The 20,659-nt window shown below is 42.4% G+C and overlaps 1 protein-coding gene across 1 annotated transcript in view; it reads right to left on the bottom strand.

Annotated features, from left to right (window-relative positions):
- The window catches only part of BPGM (bisphosphoglycerate mutase), a 31,839-nt gene extending 22,458 nt beyond the window's left edge, over window positions 1-9,381 (bottom strand). Inside the window, exon 1 of the mRNA XM_061414756.1 lies at window positions 8,838-9,381. The gene's annotated coding sequence lies outside the window, so the exon portion shown is untranslated. The remainder of the gene's footprint in view (window positions 1-8,837) is intronic.
- Between the last annotated feature and the right edge of the window lie 11,278 nt (window positions 9,382-20,659).

Below are 20,659 nucleotides of genomic sequence, written 5' to 3'. Positions count from 1 at the left end.
GACTGCAGATCTGTGCGGGGCTGCAGGGGTAGTGGGAACATTGCTGAACTGCAGAGAACATATGTGCTTCTCTGATGGATGCAACTCATGCACATTGACACATGGATGGAGCATCTGTATAATCTAGTCTTGCTGAGCTAAGGGTACCATTCTAGAACTTTTCTGGAGAACACAGAGAAGCTGAGGGCTGCTGGAAACAGAAGACTGGAGAGAATGCAAGACTCAGACCAGAAAAAACTTGTGGATTCTGTTTTGAAGAATAAATAATTTTTTTTTTTTTTTGGTAACATGATCATTTCAGCTTAGAAGCTCATAGGAAAAATGAAAGGAGTAACTACTACTTAGCTCCAGCCCATTTCTCTGTGAGACTGAGGAACTGAGGTCTTCAATTTTCCAATTTTCAAAAGAACTGGAAATGTAATTTCATGTGATATCTGATACAAATACTAGCAACTAACTAGAATACATTTTAAAAAACATGAGCTAAACAAGACCTGTCTGAGGGTAGCTTGAGTCTGCTAGTGTATGACCTGTGACTTAAAGGGGAAGTTCCTCCAGGTCACAGGTGAATGGGAAGCCCCACCCCCACCTCCTGGAGCTGGTCAGAGCCCAGGCCTCCAGGCTCTAATCTGGGCCCTTTCTCTGTGGTTGTCCAGTGCACTTTTTCAAAGGACAGACCTGCTAATCCCCACATATGCCAGGCTCCCTTGTTCCCGACCCTCCTTTCACCAAACCTTTGCCAGTGCCTTGCAGAGTCCCAGCTCTGTAATCAAACTCCTACTCAACTTTGGACTCTTCTGGAATGTTTCCTCCAGCTCTCAACATTGACCAAACTGAAAATGAACTGAGCACAAAACTATTCGCAGGTGTCTGCTTTTCCCTTTAGCAGGGTTATTTGTGCCTCATATCCTGGGGTGGAGGCAGCTGATGGTCAGGGTCCTGCTCCCTCCCTCTTGATGGTACCTGCCTGACCAAATGCCTCCACCCCCACCATCTTCTGGGCAGGAGCAGGGAGCTTTGATTCTGAGAGTCGTGCAATATTCAGCCATAGTTATCTTACCCTCATGTATTAGCTACAAACTTCCTGAAAATTGAGTACCCTGTTTAAAACCCTCAAATTACTTCCTGTTGATCTTAGGACAAAACTCAAAATCCTTAATGTGACCAGTAAGGCTTTGGTTTTATTTCCTTAACATATCATGTTCTTTCTGGCCTCAGGAACTCTGCATACTCTGTATTCTACACAGAACCCTTATCCATCATCACCTCCCCTCTGACTGCCACTTCAATCCCACTCTGGTTTTTGGACCCACTAGTCATCAGCTGTGTCCAATCAAAATGTAATTCAAGCCACATATAATCGGCTTTTTAAAATTGGTCATTTTAAACTTTCTAAAAGTCATATTAAGCAGAAAAAAGTAGGTGAAAGTTTAATAATTCATTTTATTTAACCCTTTAGTTTCAAAGGATTATCATTCTAACATATGATCTATATAAAATAATTAATGAGGTATTTTTTTTTCTTAGTAAGTCTTTGAAACCTGATCTGCATTTTATACTTAAAGCACAACTCACTTTGAACTAGCCAAGTTTCAAGGGCTCCATAGCCACCCATGACCAGTGGTTACTATATTGAATGGTGTGACTATAGTGCTTAGTTTAAATGTTATTTCCTCTAGGCTGGTGGTTTCTCAAACTTTAATGTGCATTGGAATCACCAAGAGAACTGTTTCAGATTACTGGGCCCCATTTCCACAGCCTGAATGAGTAGGTCTGGGGTGGGTATAACAAGATTCCAGGTGATGCTGATGCTGATGGTTTAAGGATGATGCTTTCAGACGTCTGTGTATGCCCTTCTTTCTCACCCATTGAAAGTGGTGAGGTGCCTTCCCAAGGCCCCCCTGCTTTATGACATTAGGTACAGTTGTGATGGGTCACTGTGACGGATCGCTTGTTCCCCGTCCGTGTGCCCTGTAACCTGCATTAGAGCTGATGACTCACTGCCTATCTCTGGAACCCAGCATGACTCTTGACACATACTAGGTACTTAGTAGGTGTGTTGACTGAATCAAAAGACAAGCAAAAATGATTAGACTGTGTAATAAGGCTAAGCGTGGTGCAACGAGTATTCAGAATTGTGTCCAATTCTTTGGGACCCCATGGACTGCTGGATGCCAGGCTCCTCGGCCCATGGAATTTTCCTGGTAAGAATATTGGAGGGGGTTGCCATTTCCTACTCCAGGGGATCTTCCCAGCCACATCTCTGACATCTCCTGCATTGGCAGACAGATTCTTTATCACTATGCCAGATGGGAAGTCCAGTAGTTTTTGTAGTAACTGCCAAAGCATAGTACAGTCAGTGGGGAACATCTCTGGCAATCCAGTGGTTAAGACTCCACTCTTCTACTGCAGGCAGTGTGGGTTCCATCCCTGGTTGGAACTGAGATCTCACATGTCACATGGTATGGCCAAAAAAACATATCAACAGTCAGTTGGCAGGTCCAAGATGTTAGGAAGATTTAACTCAAGAATTCCAATGTATTTTATGGCAAAGGCAGAGCCAAGAACAATCATCCATCATATTTTTGTATCTGTTACAGTTTAGCATGTTCCTAAATGGCCTTAACAATATGCACAGAGAAAAGAGATTGATTTGTTCAAACACACAGAGGCACTAAATGAGACTGGAGCTGTCATCCAGGCCCTGTGCCTCTGACACCCATGCTCTTTCTACCTCATCATGGAAGACTTGCGAGTCTGGGTGTGAGCATCTAGGCTCACTTGGCTTCACTTCACAGGAGCATCTCCAGTCACAGCTTGTCTCTCCAACCCAGGCAGACATTTCATGAGATGCTCACAAACAAGGTGAGTATAAAGGAGGGCTCGGCGTGTAACTGCTCGTGTGAACCTCAAGGCACAATGTCAAATCAGGCACCAGACACCCCCAACTTAGAAAGAGGGGCCATGCTAAGAATTAAAAACTATTCTTTTTAAAGGTGCTCATTTATCCTCTCAACAAGGGTTATTGGCACTTGAATTAAGCGCTGATTTTCGTCAACGATTTACTTCATACCCCCAAGGGGCCACACAGGTCACTGAGTGACCACACTTCAGGGTGCCTTCCTTTTTAAAATATGATGTGGCTCAAAGGAAAAAAATACTAAGCAAACATATCTTTTACATGACTCTGCATCTCCTCTTCCTGCCCCTTCCTCTTGGCTGTTTTTCCCTTCCTTCTGGCCATTATTTTTTTAGTCGTCTGACACCTCCCTTGTACCTTGCCCACTCTACTGAAACAGTCTCTCAAAAGACTGCTGATTAGTCACTTCTTAGTAAGTGGAGACCATCTTCACTCAGGACTCCCACTGCTTTGACCCCTCTGAAGCTAAGCACTTCCATCAAGGGAAGAAAAATTCTTCTAAGACTTCAGGGCTGCATTTCTCCCACCTCTTCTACTGTTACGTCCTGGTGCTGCCCACCTGTTGGCAACAGTACTAGGATGGTGAAGCATGTATCATCACGTACCTTCCCTACCCAGGGATTGAACCTGGGTCTCCTGCACTGCAGGCAGATTCTTTACCATCTGAGCCACCAGGGAAGCCGGTATGATGCCATGGCCGCTACCTTTCTTGGAGTGCTCATCGTGTGCTTGGGACGATTTGAATTCTCAACCACCATTCTATGGACAGGTTATTACAATTACTCCTATTTTATAGATGCAGAAACTCAGGAGAGGCTAACTTGCCCAAGAGGACAAAGACTGTAAGTGGCAGAGCAGGAGTTCAGTATCAGGCCAGCCTGGACCGCACTGCCTATACGTATGCCCTGACCCACTCTGCTTTACTACCATATTGGCACCCAAGGCTCTGTCTTCCTACCCTGGAAACCCAACTTTTCTCATGACTTTAATTACATTAAAATGGATGATGTATCCATTGACAGCCCCAGATACTCATCAGTCTGCCCAGTCTGGTCAAACAACTCATTCTTCAAACATATGCTGCAAATCTCATTTGAACATGGCGTAAAGCTAGGCCTGGGGGGAACAGAGAATCGAACTTGAATGATGCCTCCAAGGGACTAATGGGGGAAAAGTGACGTGTGTGTATCACGACAGCAGAAAGTAATCCACAGCGTGAGAAAGCACTTGATGTATAAGGGAGACGGAAAAGGAGTTTTTTTTGTTTTTTTGAATAATGCTTCGTGGACATGGCACTATTTAAGCTGGATTTGAAAGGATGTTTAAGATTTATAGGAAAAAGAAAAGGAATTCTGCTCTAAGGGAACAGTGAATAGAGGTAAGGGAATGGGTATTTATGGAGAACCATTCAAACTGGTTTGCCTAGAACAGTCTTGCTTTAGACCTGTTTCCCCAACATAATTATTATAGGGCCCCTTTCACACTTGAAAGTCCCATCTAGAAAATTATATGATCACCCTATACTAAGTATAGGGTATAATAAGGAAGTAGGAGGACACTACTCTAGAAAGATAAGGCTGAACAGTGGCCCTGAAAGGACATTGTGCCAAAAAACACAGGTTATTCTGCAAGTACTGGGACATCATTAAAGCTTTAATAATGTGTATTTTAGGAGGATCAGGCAGCATTTACAAGTAAGGGAAATGTATGTGAATACTTACGAATCTTTTGCAACTATTCTGGCAACATTTAATGAAGACCTGGGGCAGCATAACTGCTGTTGAAATGGGATGAAGGTAATGATGTGAGAGACACTCCAGCTTAGCTGGAGGCAAAAAAAAGGGGGGGGCAACTTTTTCTGTAAAAGGTCCAAGAGTAAATTTTTTAGGCTTTGTGGGTGATATGGTTGCTCTTAAAATCACTCACTTCTGCCACTGTAGCTGAAAGCAGTCATAACCAATGCATATATGAACAAATAAGGTTATGTTCCAATAAACATATTGGAACTTTTTGTCTTTTACATATGGATAAAGAAATGAGAATTTCATATAATTTCCATGCATATGAAATATTGTTATTCTTTGACTTATTTCAACCATTAAAAAAATGTAAAAGCCATTCATAGCTTGTGGGCTGGAAAGACAGTAGGCCAGAAGGTCTTAGCTTCCTAAACCCTGGTCTAGCTGAGATTACTGGATCTACTAATCACATCAGCATTTTGAACATTTAAGCATCCTGTCATAGGATAATCCCAACATTATTAAAATCACCTTATTTTATTCTTGGCCAGCACTGCAAGTACTGTGAATAATGGAATCCCATTCATAACTGTTTTTAATCCTTCACATAAGACAATACTGAGCACATTTACATCAGTCTGAGTAGTTTATTTTGCTTCATCAAATTACTTAATAATGGGTTCAAGACAGAATAAGGAAAAAAATTATTCATCTTGTTAACCAACTTCAAAAATATGTCACTTTGACATGCTTTACTTTTATTAGACATCTTTATAAATTGTCACAGTGCTTCACACTTCAAGTGAACTTGAACTGGCAACTCATGAACAGGTGGGGAAAATTATAGGATAAAGTCCAGTCTCAGCTTGTTTTCTGTTTCCAAAAATTGAGTAAGAAACGTGATCAATGATAGAATATTGAAGCAATATAAAATAAGGAATACAGAGCCAGAGTTGCTTTGATCCAAAGCCTTCTCTTCAATAATAAATATTCAAATGCTCCCCTAGACCATTTGGAGGTCTGAATCCTCACTTGCAGCTTTGAATGACTCTCAACCCCACTGCATTAGGGAGCTAGCTCTACAGAAGACAGACTGGCTAGACTTGAGGACAGGAAAAAGAGAGGTTAATCAAGTTTCTAATAAATTAAAAAGGAACAGTTCTTAAGGGAAATGAAATCTGGAGCTCAGTTCCTAAGATTCTCCGAGCCCAGCTCAATATGAAAAGTTCAAAGATGCCTGTATCCAAAAGTACCTCCTGTTCCTCATTTATTACTTTTCCAAAAGCTTGATGGTAATTTTTCCATTTGTATTTGCATTATAAGAACAACTATTTTACCAGGAGCAAACTCTATTACTTATAGGTGTTTTCCAGACACTATTACCCTGTCATTCTCCAACTCTATACCTTCTAACAGCCCTGACTGACCCCATGTTACAGAGGTAACAAACCATAGCAGGTAGACCCTTATTCACAGGGAAGTGTCCAGCAACGAGATGTGTGTGCGTGGGGCACGTGGCCTGTGCCAGCTGGCATGGCATCACTCATGTGCGGAATACCCATTCAAGACGTCTCCTTCCGATCTCTGGTTACTTATTCCCCTACAGTAGTAGCATTTGTGTCAAAACAAACCATTTCCACCAAATCCCAAAAGTGTGAAGTCAAGAAACCTAGACTTTAGTCCCAGCTCTGCTACTTAATGACAGTGTCATCTTGACTAAGTTATCTGCTGCACCTCAGGTTCCTTGTCCATAAAGATGAGGATAATGAAATTACTGTTTCTCAAGGGGCTATGAGGAATACTAAATGAGATGATGGTGAAGCACCCTACCAAAGAATGCAAGGTATTCTGGGTTGAATGGCGCAGACTTTGACTAACACATGAAGACTGATACAGACCTCAGGCCCTTGAAAGTGATCCTACCTTGCTGATGGTTTGAGCAGAAACAAAAGCTGGGGATAAAATAAAATGAGGGTGGGGGTAAGGAGAAAAGGTTAAATTAGATAGGGGAAGGAGGAATGCAATCAAATGTTGTATGTGTTTCAGGGCAGGGGTGTTGATGGTAACATACAGTCCTAGAAGCATACCAAATACTAAGTGATATTCTATAATTCACATGCTTTGGTAAAGTGGCTAACATTTATTTTACATTTTATAAACTATGTTTTTTTTCATATTTGTGGCCACGTTTCAGTTAAAGATTTTGTTATTCAGTGATACTTTTAGTCCTATTTTCCCATACAAATATCCCTTCACACCAGATTTCATTCCAAGGATGTTCAAGTGACCCATCATCAGTTCAGACACTGGCGTGTCCTCTGTGCTCTAGGCACAAGACAAAGATGAAGGTGTGGCTGAATTTAGATGTCATTACTTAATATAAATTTAAAATGAAATGTGCCACTTAATTTCAACCAACCATAGAAGGCAAAAGAGGAAGAGAGACTGAAAGATCTACCCAGACACCAACAGCAGCTGTCTCTGAGTAGTGGAATAAAGGATGACATTTTCTGTTTTACTTCTGTACAATGTTCATTCTGGACAACGACCAAATTTTCTACAATGTCCCACTTGGTTTGGTTTAAATGTGGACACAAAAGAACCAGGTACGACCCTTGTAGCTGGGAGCTTTTGTTTGCTAACAGACTGGTTAGGAATTTACTGTAATGAGATTTTGCAGATGTACTTGTGGTGGAAAATGTTTAAGAATCTTTAGTTTAAAACAGACTTTGAACACAGGCATAAACCTCAGAAATAATCTAATGCAACATCCACTTTTTAAAGAGGCAGAAGTTAAGAGTCAGAGAATTGAAAGATTACACCTGGTAGCTCAGTTGGTAAAGAATCTGCCTGCAATGCAAGAGAATCTGGTTTGATTCCTGGGTCAGGAAGATCCCCTGGAGAAGGGATAGGCTACCCACTCCAGTATTCTTGGGCTTCCCTTGTGGCTTAGCCGGTAAAGAATCCGCCTGCAATGTGGGAGACCTGGGTTCGATCCTTGGGTTGGGAAGATGCCCTGGAGAAGGGAAAGGTTACCCACTCCAGTATTCTGGCATGAAGAATTCCATGGACTGTCTAGTCCACGGGGTTGCAAAGAGTTGGACATGACTGAGTGACTTTCACTTCACTAAGATCACACAACTTCAAGACTAAACCCAGGTGTCTTGACTGCCAACTCAGAGCTCCTTCCACAATACCATTTGACTGAATTATGCCTCTCTAAACCCCACCACAATTGAGTAGCATCTGTGGTATGTGAGGTGCATAGGAATACAAGGATGGAACAAACCTAGTCCCTTGGCCTCAGGGGAGACAGTTTTAAAACACAAAATGACATGTGTTCTGCTTTCATTATAGAAACCCCTAGAAACTACTGGTGAAAGATTGCATCGGATTTTTTCCCCCCCAAAGTGGGCAGTTAACATTCTGATACCACTTATAAGCCATTAAGCCTCCATAATTTGGGAGGCTGTAAGGTAATGAGAGTTATAGTAAGTTAGCCAACAACCAATTATTCCTCACAACTCAACTGTGAATTTCACTTCCATTTGGCATTCCTACTGTCTTTCTCCAGTAACATGGCGCTCATCCCTTGGCAAGAAGAAGAAATACACTTACTTTTTCATTTGTAGTGGTTCAAAGAACCTGTGATTTAGTTCCAGATTTGAACCCTCCATGAAACCACTGCAGATATTTACCTTTCTCCTTTCATGACGTTCAGGTTTTTTCTATCTACAGAGCCTTCAAGGGCCAAGTCTGCCATCGCCCTCAATATAGCGCCAAGGCCCTGAAAACACACCGAAGCGCCCTTTCAGGGGGAGTCCTACGATGAACGGGGCTGACTGACACCCGGTACCTGAGACGTCCAGGGGAGTAGAGTTATCACTCCCTTCGACTCTCTGTTTATTCTTGCCGTCAAGACACCACTACCAACGCGGGGTCCTCCTTTCCTTTGGCAGACTAGACAGGCTTATTCTGAGAAAGGGACAGCTGAACGGGACCTGCGGGATAAGTGAGGGTCGGAGTTTGAGGGGTGGGCGTGCGAGTGCCAGACTCCCACCACAGACTGAACCTGGGGAGGAAAGAAACTGGCCCTCCAGCGCGCTGAAATAAACCACCACATCATTGACAAATGGAAAACCTTCGCAACAGCACTATTAACAACAGCAACCACTCACCTGCAAAAAGGCCACCAGTAGCAGCCGCTCCTCGGAAAACCGAACAGCCAGCGTCTCCCAGAGCTCATCACTGCGGCCCGGCATCGACTCTCTTTTCTAGCCCCCGAGCCAGAAGGGGCAGGTCCTAGAGCTCTGACTATTGGAGAGTCGAGTTGTCAATCATTCACACCCCCGCCCTACTCCCAGGAACAGGTCAAGGTCTTTTCCGTTTTTCAAATCCCCTGAGTAGAAAATGAGGCTCTGATTGGCTCTTTGAGGAGACGAGCACACTTCCGGACCAGTGAGGAGCTAGCTCTGACGCTAGTGGGCGGGCTTGTTCCGGCGGGGAAGTAGAAAAACAAAACCCGGCGCGTCGCCTGGGCAATGGGTAAACCTCAGGAACTCTTAGGCTGAGGTGCTTGAAATCTCTTAGGTTGAGGTGCTTGAAAGCGCTTACGCGTCGAAAAGGAACTATCTGCCAACCTAGTGAAGTGTCGACGGAATCTTGAAGTGATGAGGTGATGCCTCCCTTTACTCATGTGAAACTGCAGCTTGGGGATGAAGGTGGGCACTCCTCGCGGAGGAAAGCTCCTGCTTTCCTGGTGTTTTAAATCCTAAACGGTGATTAAAGTAAAAGCCTTTAAAGTGCCCGACATATGGGCAGTAACTGGCCCTCACTCTCTCCTAATACTTTTGTAGATTCCCCGTAGGCACTCAGGGACTTCCCTTGTGGCTCAGCTGGTAAAGAAGCCGCCCGCAATGCAGGAGACCTGGGTTCCATCCCTGGGCTGGGACAGTACCCTGGAGACGGGAATGGCAACCCATTCCAGTATTCTGGCCTGGAGAATTCCATGGACAGTCCATGGGGTCGCAAAGAGTCGGGACACGACTGAGCGACTGTCGCTTTCACTTAGGCAGTCCTCTTACACTGTTTTGGTTGGAGGTAGAAAAATGTTTCGTGGAAGGCACTTGAGAGCTTAGAGGACAGATGAAGGGAGCATGGAGTGAAATGACAGTTATAAATTTGGAGGCCACAATTACTGAACAAGAAGAACCTATGAAAATACCCGAAGCTTAGCATGCTACTGCTAAATCGCTTCAGTCGTGTCCGACTCTGTGCGACCCCATAGAGGGCAGCCCACCAGGCTCCCCCGTCCCTGGGATTCTCCAGGCAAGAATACTGGAGTGGGTTGCCATTTCCTTCTCCAATGCATGAAAGTGAAAAGTCAAAGTGAAGTCGCTCAGTCGTGTCCGACTCTTAGCGACCTCATGGACTGCAGCCTACCAGGCTCCTCGGTCCATGGGATTTTCCAGGCAAGAGTACTGGAGTGGGGTGCCATTGCCTTCTCCAGAAGCTTAGCATAGGGCCCTGTAAACTTCTAAGTAAGCTTGAACCACCACACAAGCCTTTGAAGCATAACTGTCAGAGCTTTTAGGTGGGCAAGAAAGATAGTAAGGATTGGTGTGTTTGCCTGACCACACGGGAAATTTCCCTTCCTGTATTTCTGAAAGGTGTCCTTCCTAGTGTTCAGTGTCTTCTTTTTGAGTTTTTCCTATTTCATCCTCATAACAAGTCCAGTAGATATCTGACAGGCAACCAGATCCTCAGAATAATTAAACATACATTTGAAAAGGTAATTTCCACATTTTAAACTCTGTGATCCACTATATTGAATTAAGACCTTAGCATTTGTAGTTAGTTCTATTATCTCATTTATCCTTAGAGCATAACAGTTTCTCCTAGGATCTCAAAGAACAGATCCTTCTGGGAGAGCACAAATCCAAGGCTTGACAAATCTCAGCAAGGGGTTGATAACATCCAGGGATAGTTGAATTCAGCTTGTATTTGTCATTAACTAGAGGTCAGATCTAAGCAACTGGAGGAGGTGACTTCCAGTCCGGACTCCCAAGAATGTAGCTTCCAAATCCTATACTCTTACCCACTTCCTCTTCCTTTTCTCCACACCAGGTGGGGACAAAGTGAGGGGAAACTTTCCTACAGGTTGACATCAAAGCTCTCTAGAGTGCCCACCAATGGAGAATAAAGACAGCCATTCACAAATGTCTGTCTTATAGCATTTGACATTTAGGGATACTTACTCTGGACTTAAAGTCTATTTACTGTTGTTATGGATACCTGTGGAATACTAGCTTGTCACACAGAATATTAACAACACCAAACATCACCTGCCTTTTAGAATCTCATTGTACAGGTGAGTAATCTGAAGATTAAGAGATTTATTCAGAATTACTTAGCTAGGTGAGGGCAGAGCCTAGACAAGGATCTGCACGTGCATGCTCAGTCCAACATGACTTTTCTCAACTCCATGGACTATAGCCCGCCAGGCTCCTCTGTCCAGGGGATTTTCTGGGCAAGAATACTGGAGTGACAAGGATCCAAGGTTGCTAATTCATGATTCTGGGAAAATGCTTCCTCTTCTGTTGCCTCTCCCCTTCTCCTAACACACACACACACACACACACACACACACACAAAGCAATTTAAAAAAAAAAGTCAAGATTACTAAGTTGAAAATTTGCCAAGATCACTAATTTGAAAATTTGGGGCTTCCCTGGTTACTCAGTGGTAAAGAACCCACTTGCCAATGCAGAAAATGTGAGTTCGATCCCTGGGTCAGGAAGATCTCCTAGAAAAGGAAATGGCAACCTACTTCAGTATTCTTCCTGGGAAATTCCATGGACCAAGGAGCCTGGTAGGCTACAGTCCATGAGGTTGCAAAACAGTCGGACACAGCTTAGCAACTAAACAACAAAAATTTTGAAAATTTACTTCCATTAAGACCAGTCATGAGCATTTACTTCTGATATAATAAATAGTATAATGCTCAAAATTCTCCAAGCCAGGCTTCAGCAATATGTGAACTGTGAACTTCCTGATGTTCAAGCTGGTTTTAGAAAAGGCAGAGGAACCAGAGATCAAATTGCCAACATCCACTGGATCATGGAAAAAGCAAGAGAGTTCCAGAAAAACATCTATTTCTGCTTTATTGACTATGCCAAAGCCTTTGACTGTGTGGATCACAATAAACTGTGGAAAATTCTGAAAGAGATGGGAATACCAGACCACCTGATCTGCCTCTTGAGAAATCTGTATGCAGGTCAGGAAGCAACAGTTAGAACTGGACATGGAACAACAGACTGGTTCCAAATAGGAAAAGGAGGACGTCAAGGCTGTATCTTATCACCCTGCTTATTTAACTTCTATGCAGAGTACATCATGAGAAACGCTGGACTGGAAGAAACACAAGCTGGAATCAAGATTGCCGGGAGAAATATCAATAACCTCAGATATACAGATGACACCACCCTTATGGCAGAAAGTGAAGAGGAACTAAAAAGCCTCTTGATGAAAGTAAAAGTGGAGAGTGAAAAAGTTGGCTTAAGGCTCAACATTCAGAAAACGAAGATCATGGCATCCGGTCCCATCACTTCATGGGAAATAAATGGGGAAACGGTAGAAACAGTGTCAAACTTTATTTTTCTGGGCTCCAAAATGACTGCAGATGGTGACTGCAGCCATGAAATTAAAAGATGCTTACTCCTTGGAAGGAAAGTTATGACCAACCTAGATAGCATATTCAAAAGCAGAGACATTACTTTGCCAACAAAGGTCCGTCTAGTCAAGGCTATGGTTTTTCCAGTGGTCATGTATGGATGTGAGAGTTGAACTGTGAAGAAAGCTGAGCACCGAAGAATTGATGCTTTTGAACTGTGGTGTTGGAGAAGACTCTTGAGAGTCCCTTGGACTGCAAGGAGATCCAACCAGTCCATCCTAAAGGAGATCAGTCCTGGGTGTTCATTGGAAGGACTGATGTTGAAGCTGAAACTCCAATACTTTGGCCTCCTGATGCAAAGAGCTGACTCATTGGAAAAGACTCTTATGCTGGGAGGGATTGGGGGCAAGAGGAGAAGGGGACGACAGAGGATGAGATGGCTGGATGGCATCACTGACTCGATGGACGTGAGTCTGAGTGAACTCCGGGAGTTGGTGATGGACAGGGAGGCCTGGCGTACTGCGATTCATGGGGTCGCAAAGAGTCGGACACGACTGAGTGACTGATCTGATCTGATCTGATAGATAGTATGCAAATAACTCAATGTACCAGTTCACTACTTCAAACAACGTTTGGTGTTGTCTCAAATAAGAAATGAAAATGCAGTAAATTATTATAGCCATGTTGTCTTTCTTTCTGTTATGTGAGTATATCAAAAAGTCAATATTAGCACATATAGTACTTTAAGAATTAGTAGCAGAGTGTCTTATTCAGGACCTGAATAAAATACAATTTTATAGTAACCTACACACTGGGCCAAAATTATTTCACCACTATGTGAATGGAGCCACTACCTTTTACAGGTAGGGTTGAGCTGGTGCACCAATCATCAAATTCATTCAAGAACCTAGGCTCTTCTGCCTTAGCTCTCTCCTTTCTTCCAGAAGCTCCAAAGTATCTGGTCCTATATCCTCTATACAGGTTTATCTTCTTAGCAATCTTACCACCATGATCTGGTTGTTTGCTGGTCTCCTGCCACACCCTGCCTTCTTCAAGATCAGATTACAAGCTGCTTCTCATCATCTGGGGTAACATACCCAAAATGTTTGGCTTCACCATTTTCCCAGTCAGTACACAACTCCTCTACTGAAGCCAAAAACTGGAAATGGCCTTTTGGATTAATCACAATTCTTATTTCCTTCTAATTTTTCCGCTATAAACCAATTATTTTAAAGTGGGGAATCTATAGTATATATACTGTTTCATGGCAATATTTACTTACTTCATTATGAACATCTCCTTATGTCATGAAGAACCTCAGAAAGGCCTTTGAAGCCATCTGTCCCTTCATTTCTCACATTAAATCATAGAATGCTCATCTCACAGAGTAGTGCAAAGAATGATGGAGGCCATTTTGAAACAGTTTTGCAATCTCCATAGCACCTTACGTCTGCCACTTCCTCGCACTGGGAACTTAGGCACATTGTCTGACCTCTTTATCTGTGCCTTTATCTGTGAAATAGGGATAATACCTAATGGGCCATCATGAAAATTAGATGATGCAGGAGGCATCCAGCACAAACGAAGTGTTCAGTAAATGGTAGTTATTCTTAACAGCTATGCTGCTGCTGCTAAGTCACTTCAGTCGTGTCCGACTCTGCGACCCCATAGACAGCAGCCCACTAGGCTCCTCTGTCCCTGGGATTCTCCAGGCAAGAATACTGGAGTGGGTTGCCATTTCCTTCTCCAATGCATGAAAGTGAAAAGTGAAAGTGAAGTCACTCAGTCGTGTCTGACTCTTAACGACCTCATGGACTGCAGCCTACCAGGCTCCTCCGTCCATGGGATTTTCCAGGCAAGAGTACTGGAGTGGGGTGCCATTGCCTTAGCAGTGATAAAATATATTTTAACTACTCACGCTGTATTCCTATTATACAAACTCAAGAAAGTCTGGGCCATATGCTTTCTTCCCCTTTCACACTGTCTACTCAAGTGGAGATCTGGCCTCCTGCAGAGGCTATAGGACAGGAATTTTCTTTGTTAATCTTGCTGCTAACCAGAGAGGTAACTGTCAAAATGTGAATGCTGAAGAGGGTACAAACCCATTGTGTGGCCAGGAGCCTGTGGTATTAGGAAGTCTGAATTATATGTCTCAACTGGAGCATCATAGGGTGAACAAAGTGGTCATAATTTCTCCCTGTAGAGTTGTTTTTCAAATTCCATATCAGATTTACATATAATATTGTATGTTAAAAATATTATGTTCATTGTACAAGGCTTATAAAGGAAAAAATTTTGAACATCCATATTCCTACCACTTAGAATTTGTTAAAATTCTTTAAATTTAACATGTTAAATTGTTAACAATTCTTATTTCCTTCTAATTTTTCCACTATAAACCAATTATTTTAAAGTGGGGAATCTATAGTATATATACTGTTTCATGGCAATATTAATTCATTATGAACATCTCCCCATGTCATTTAATAGTCTCTAATTACAATTCCATCATGTGACTACCTTTGGGTATTCCGTCTCACAGTTCAACCAGTCTCCTACTCTTGTGCGTTGAGGTTGTTTCAGTTACTTTCAAAGTTTCAGGGACTTAAACGGGCTGCTACTTTCCTTAAATAACAGGGTGCTCTGGGAATGTCTGTTGAAAAGAAGCTGATAAAGTTGCCAGGCATTTTTCTCTCTGTGCCCTGGCACTGCAGAGCTAAGAAAGCTGAAGCCAGGGAAGTCTGAAGGTTCCTGGAGGGTTGCCCCTTCAGCCCTGCCTCCCTCCCCTAAGTTTCCTATTCTTTAACCTGAAGAAAAGGTGTTGAGATGAGAGAAATTGGGGGAGTGATTGACTTGGGCTCCACTAATAAAACCTTACACAACTCCTGGCATATGTGTTTTCATTTTACAGATGGGGAAAGTAGGGCACAGAGAGAATCTATGCAAACCTGCTAATTAGAGCATCTGAGTTTGATTCCTGGACTTGGTTCTGAAATTTGAACTCTTCCCCACCAAGCTCCTACTTCTTCTAAAAACTGATGGCTATAACTTCATTCTTTTTTTTTTTTTCCTGTGAGAAATGTGTTGTCAGTCTCCTAAGATTTATTGGTTATCTGCTGCCTTAAAAAAAAAAAATTCCCTCCTGACTGTCCAAGAATTTCTTCTGCCTCTGAGTTTCCCAAGTTGGCTCCTTCTTTGCCTGAAGAATGTATTCTCATTCTTTGATGAAGAATCAGACAACTTACCTTTTTCCCACCCATATATTTGCTTGTTTTCTTACTGAAGCATTCTCACTATATATGTTGGGAAGTCAGACTCATAAAAGGAAGTTCTTTCAAGCTGCATCAGTTTAACAATATTGCATAGTTCCCTTAGCTTTGGGGAGTTATGAAGTATGACTGTATAGAGAGTAATAAGTCTTTTTCTTTGGTTTGGTTATAAACTGGTTCTGAAGGAAGTTCTAAAAGAGGCTTTACAAAATTGTTTAGAGCCAGGCAGCATCATTAAAATGGGTGTATCACCTCCCAATATGACACTTTGAAGGCAGTAACACATATTTGGAAGTGTAATTTCTGGAATGTTTTGTTAAAGGCTGTATACGTCATCAAATCACAGTTTTAACCAGGAAGACAACTTTTGGGGGACTTCCCTGGTGGTCCACTGGGTAGTACTCTGTGCTCCCAATGCAGAGGGCCCAGGTTCAGCCCCTCAGGGAACTTGATCCTGCATGCCTCAACTAAGAGTTCAAATGCTGCACTAAAGATCCTGCAAGCTGTCCCCATGCAGCTGAATAAATACTTAAAAAAAAAAAAAAGATAGCTTTTTGCATCCCCCACCCCCACCCCGCCACACACATTATAGCAGTACCCTAACCCAAGCTACCATCGCCTCATGGCTGGATTTTATCAGTAACAAATCTCCCGGAATCCACTTTTGTTCCTTTTTAGCTAGACAGGGTGAGCTTTGTCATTGTGGTACAGCTAATCCCCTCCTTCCCCCAGCTTGAAACACCACAGCAGCTTCCCACTGTTCCTAATACTGGCCTTTCTTCTCCCCTATGGCCATTAGACCTTTGCACGAGCATTTTCCCAACCTAGAATGCTCTTCCTTTACAGGTAGTTAAAGCGCAGAAGACGAATCCAAGTTTCATAATTCCCAGGCTGAATCTCTAACGTAAGTGTGTTCCTGGGGATTTGTTGTTATCCAGCTGGGGGAATATATGATTTGGAGGTTCAAAGGAAATTCAGTAGCACAGTGGGTAAGAGTGTGGGCTTTAGGGTCAGTCTGCCTGGATTCCAGTCCTGGTTCTATCCTGTACTAACCACATGATATTGGGCAAATTTTTTTTTTTCAACACCCTTGCTTTATTTCTTCTGTTATATAATGGGCCACTATAAGGGTATCTTGGAGGAGGGCATAGCAACCCACTCCTGTATTCCCTGGAGAATCCCATGGACAGAGGAGCCTTGGCTGGCTACAGTCCATGGGGTCACAAAGAGTCAGACACAACTGAAGCAACTTAGCACGCACGTACAAGGGTATCTACCTCATAAAGTTATACTATTTAAATAAGTTAATACATGGAAAGAACTCAGTAAATTTTTTAAAGTCTCAACAATAAATGAAGGCCCCAATATAATTCCTTATGTGGAAGGTAAAATCAACATTGCTAATTTTCTCTTGTTTTCTTCTGGAGAAAAACAGATACAGCAAGCAACTGGGAGGCCTTCCCAGGGCAGCCAAAGGCTGGTCCTAGCAGATAAGGCTTCAGGGGCTGCACTATGTAGGGAAAGACATGTGATGACTTAGTCAAAACAGGTGCCAGGCCACAGATACCAGTGAACTGAGATAATATGAAGAAGCCTAAAAGGGGTTAAGAAATACACAAGGAAAAAAAAGAAATTTAAAAAATCACAACAGCAGGCAAAAAGATAATATATTTACAGATGAAATCAGTTTCAGCTTCTCAACTAAGCCCCATGATGTAAAATATCTTCTACTTACGTGATAAACATTTTGGAGGCTATCTGAGGTCCCAGAACTTCTTACCAGAATGTTCTCTGGCAGCTTTAAGATCCATCATTTCTAGCTACTTCTAGGTACTATTTTGTATCTATAGGAGAGAAGCTACTCTCCTGTTTATTACTCTCCTATTTCTCTCTACTTACTGTGGATCTGAGACTTCAACTTGAGTGAGACAAAGCTCTTTGTATCCCCCATTTAATGACTCACAGAGTCTTTATTAATTAAATTTAGAAAATAGTTTGACTGGCTTCACTTACTAGTGAGTTTTCAAGTAAAGAATAATGAGAATACAGAATTTGTTATGAGTTTGGTAACCATGAGTGAGTTCCAGCCACTTTTTGACCTCCTTATGCCCATTGAATCTCCTCACTAGTCTCTGCCACCATCTCTCTGTGAGGTCAGATAAGAAGAGGGAATAGGTAAATCACCTGTTGTAGGCCACAGGATGTAAAAATTAGCAAGAAAAGCTATCCTCGTATGTGGTGTTCCGTAGACTATTATCAGACTTATGAGTTATGGCAAAGGCTCTACCACTTGATGGTTCTTGGAGAGATGATGTGCTGAAACTCAGGTGGTTGTGAGCCATGGTCACTCAGTGACAGCTGAGGTGAACTATAATGCCAAATGACCTGGTTTCTTCACCTTTGAAATGTTAAGCAAGTGTATAAAGGCCAGGCGTCTATAGCTTGCTAAAACTTCCCTTGAAAATTATTTTTAGGACCAGTAGGGAAAAAAAGCAAGAGACTTCCAGAAAAATATCTATTTTTGCTTTATTGACTTTGCCAAAGCCTTTGACTGTGTGGATCACAATAAACTGTGGAAAATTCTGAAAGAGATAGGAATACCAGACCACCTGACCTGCCTCTTGCAAAATCTGTATGCAGGTCAGGAAGCAACAGTTAGAACTGGACATGGAACAACAGACTGGTTCCAAATAGGAAAAGGAGTATGTCAAGGCTGTATATTGTCACCCTGCTTATTTAACTTCTATGCAGAGTACATCATGAGAAACTCTGGGCTGAAAGAGGCACAAGCTGGAATCAGGATTGCCGGGAGAAATATCAATAACCTCAGATATGCAGATGACACCACCCTTATGGCAGAAAGTGAAGAGGAACTAAAAAGCCTCTTGATGAAAGTGAAAGAGGAGAGTAAAAAAGTTGGCTTAAGGCTCAACATGCAAAAAACTAAGATCATGGCATCTGGTCCCATTGCTTCATGGGAAATAGATGGGGAAATAGTGTCAGACTTTATTTTTTGAGGCCCCAAAATCACTGCAGATAGTGATTGCAGCCATGGAATTAAAAGATGCTTACTCCTTGGAAGGAAAGTTACGACCAACCTAGATAGCATAAGGTTACTGTCTCAAAAGCAGAGATATTACTTTGCCAACAAAGGTCTGTCTAGTCAAGGCTATGATTTTTCCAGTGGTCATGTATGGATGTGAGAGTTGGACTGTGAAGAAAGCTGAGCACCGAAGAACTGATGCATTTGAACTGTGGTGTTGGAGAAGACTCTTGAGAGTCCCATGGACTGCAAGGAGATCCAACCAGTCCATCCTAAAGGAGATTGTCCTGGGTGTTCATTGGAAGGAATGATGCTGAATCTGAAACTCCAATACTTTGGCCACCTCATGCGAAGAGTTGACTCATTGGGAAAGACCCTGATGCTGGGAGGGATTGGGGGCAGGAGGAGAAGGGGACAACAGAGGATGACATGGCTGGATGGCATCACCGACTCAATGGACATGAGTTTGGGTAAACTCCAGGAGTTGGTGATGGACAGGGAAGCCTGGCATGCTATGATTTATGGGGTCGCAAGGAGTCGGACATGACTGAGTGACTGAACTAAACTGAGGGGGAAAAAAACCTGTGTTCTCAGATCCAACCATATTAGGCAGGATATTAATAACAGGCCAACTTTTAACAAAATATTATGGTAGATGGTTCATTTTTTTATCCAAAAATCATAAGTGTGTGTGTATGTATATATATTCCTCTTTGCCTAAAAACATTTAATTTCTTTATGCTTTGTTTTTCTGCCTTCTCTAAAATGGGTGAGAAAGAAGAACAAAAATAGGAAAGGAAGGAGAAAACAAGTGAAACCATCAGAAATACACAGGATCTGGTCTTAAACAGCAAATCAAACTAAAAAGTAACCAATTAGTCATTGAATGTCACCTAGTGTTTAAGAGATTGTATTAAGACATTGTTGAATTGAAGTGAAGTGCAAGTCACTCAGTCATGTCCGACTCTTTGCGACCCCACGGACCATACAGTCCATGGAATTCTCCAGACCAGAATACTGGAGTGGGTAGCCTATCCCTTCTTCAGGGGATCTTCCCAACCCAGAGACTGAACCCAGGTTTCCTGCATTGCAGGCAGATTCTTTACCAGCTGAGCTACCAGGGAAACCCAAGAAGTTCTTAAACTTCCTAATTTTGAAGTTTTGAAGAAAGAGAATTAACAGTATTTTTAGTACTGACCATAAACTGCACCAGGAGCAAGAGAAATAAAGTGAAACATAGTCCTTGTCCTCAAGGAGCATGGCCCAGTAAGACAGAACTCATGAACTATGAATTACAGTCCAACAAATGCAAGTGCAATTATTGATGACTCAAGGTGTTTTGGTGGGTGGGGGAGGGGGAGTTCTTAAATGTGTGAGGGGAGGGGTTAGGGGTGAGAAGAGTTGATGGGATGTGAGAAATTTAAATACACAGGGGAAGAGGTAAAGTGAGCAGTGTTAAAAAAAATTGAGTAGACTTCTAGCCAGAATCCAAAACTGGATTGTGGAGATAGTTTCACAATTGTATTAAACTCACTGAAACTCATTTGGATTATATGCTAAAAATGGCTGAATTTTATGATATATATTTTTTTTCTTAAGAACATTGGCTTTAGAAACAGATACCTGTGGACAGATTCCTGGCTCTGTAATTTACTAGCTGTGTGATCTTGGTCAAGTTAGTTAACCTCAATGTGAAGGAGGAATGATGATCTAGCTCAGGGTTGTTGCAAAGATTACATGGGATGGAGTATGTAAAGCTCCTGCTACATTATTATGCTCAGTATGAAATATTCCCTCTCACTGGGATGCTTAATGAAAGTTCGTATGTGCTGTCTACTAAACACCTCTCTTTGCTCTATTTTTAAAATGGTTTGGCAGCAGCTATAGCTTCTTTTGACTTCCTTTCAGGAGAATTTGAATATGAAACCCCCTCCTGAAACAGGAGAGAAGGGGACAGAGCACAACCTTTTTAAAAAAAAAACGCCATAGGGACTTCCTTGTGGTCCAGTGGTTAAG

The sequence above is a fragment of the Bos javanicus genome, chromosome 4, assembly GCF_032452875.1.
Source record: "Bos javanicus breed banteng chromosome 4, ARS-OSU_banteng_1.0, whole genome shotgun sequence".
In the NCBI taxonomy this organism is placed as follows: domain Eukaryota; kingdom Metazoa; phylum Chordata; class Mammalia; order Artiodactyla; family Bovidae; genus Bos; species Bos javanicus.
The sequence above is the reverse complement of the archived record's forward strand: the minus strand, read 5'-3'. Positions and strand labels throughout refer to the sequence as shown.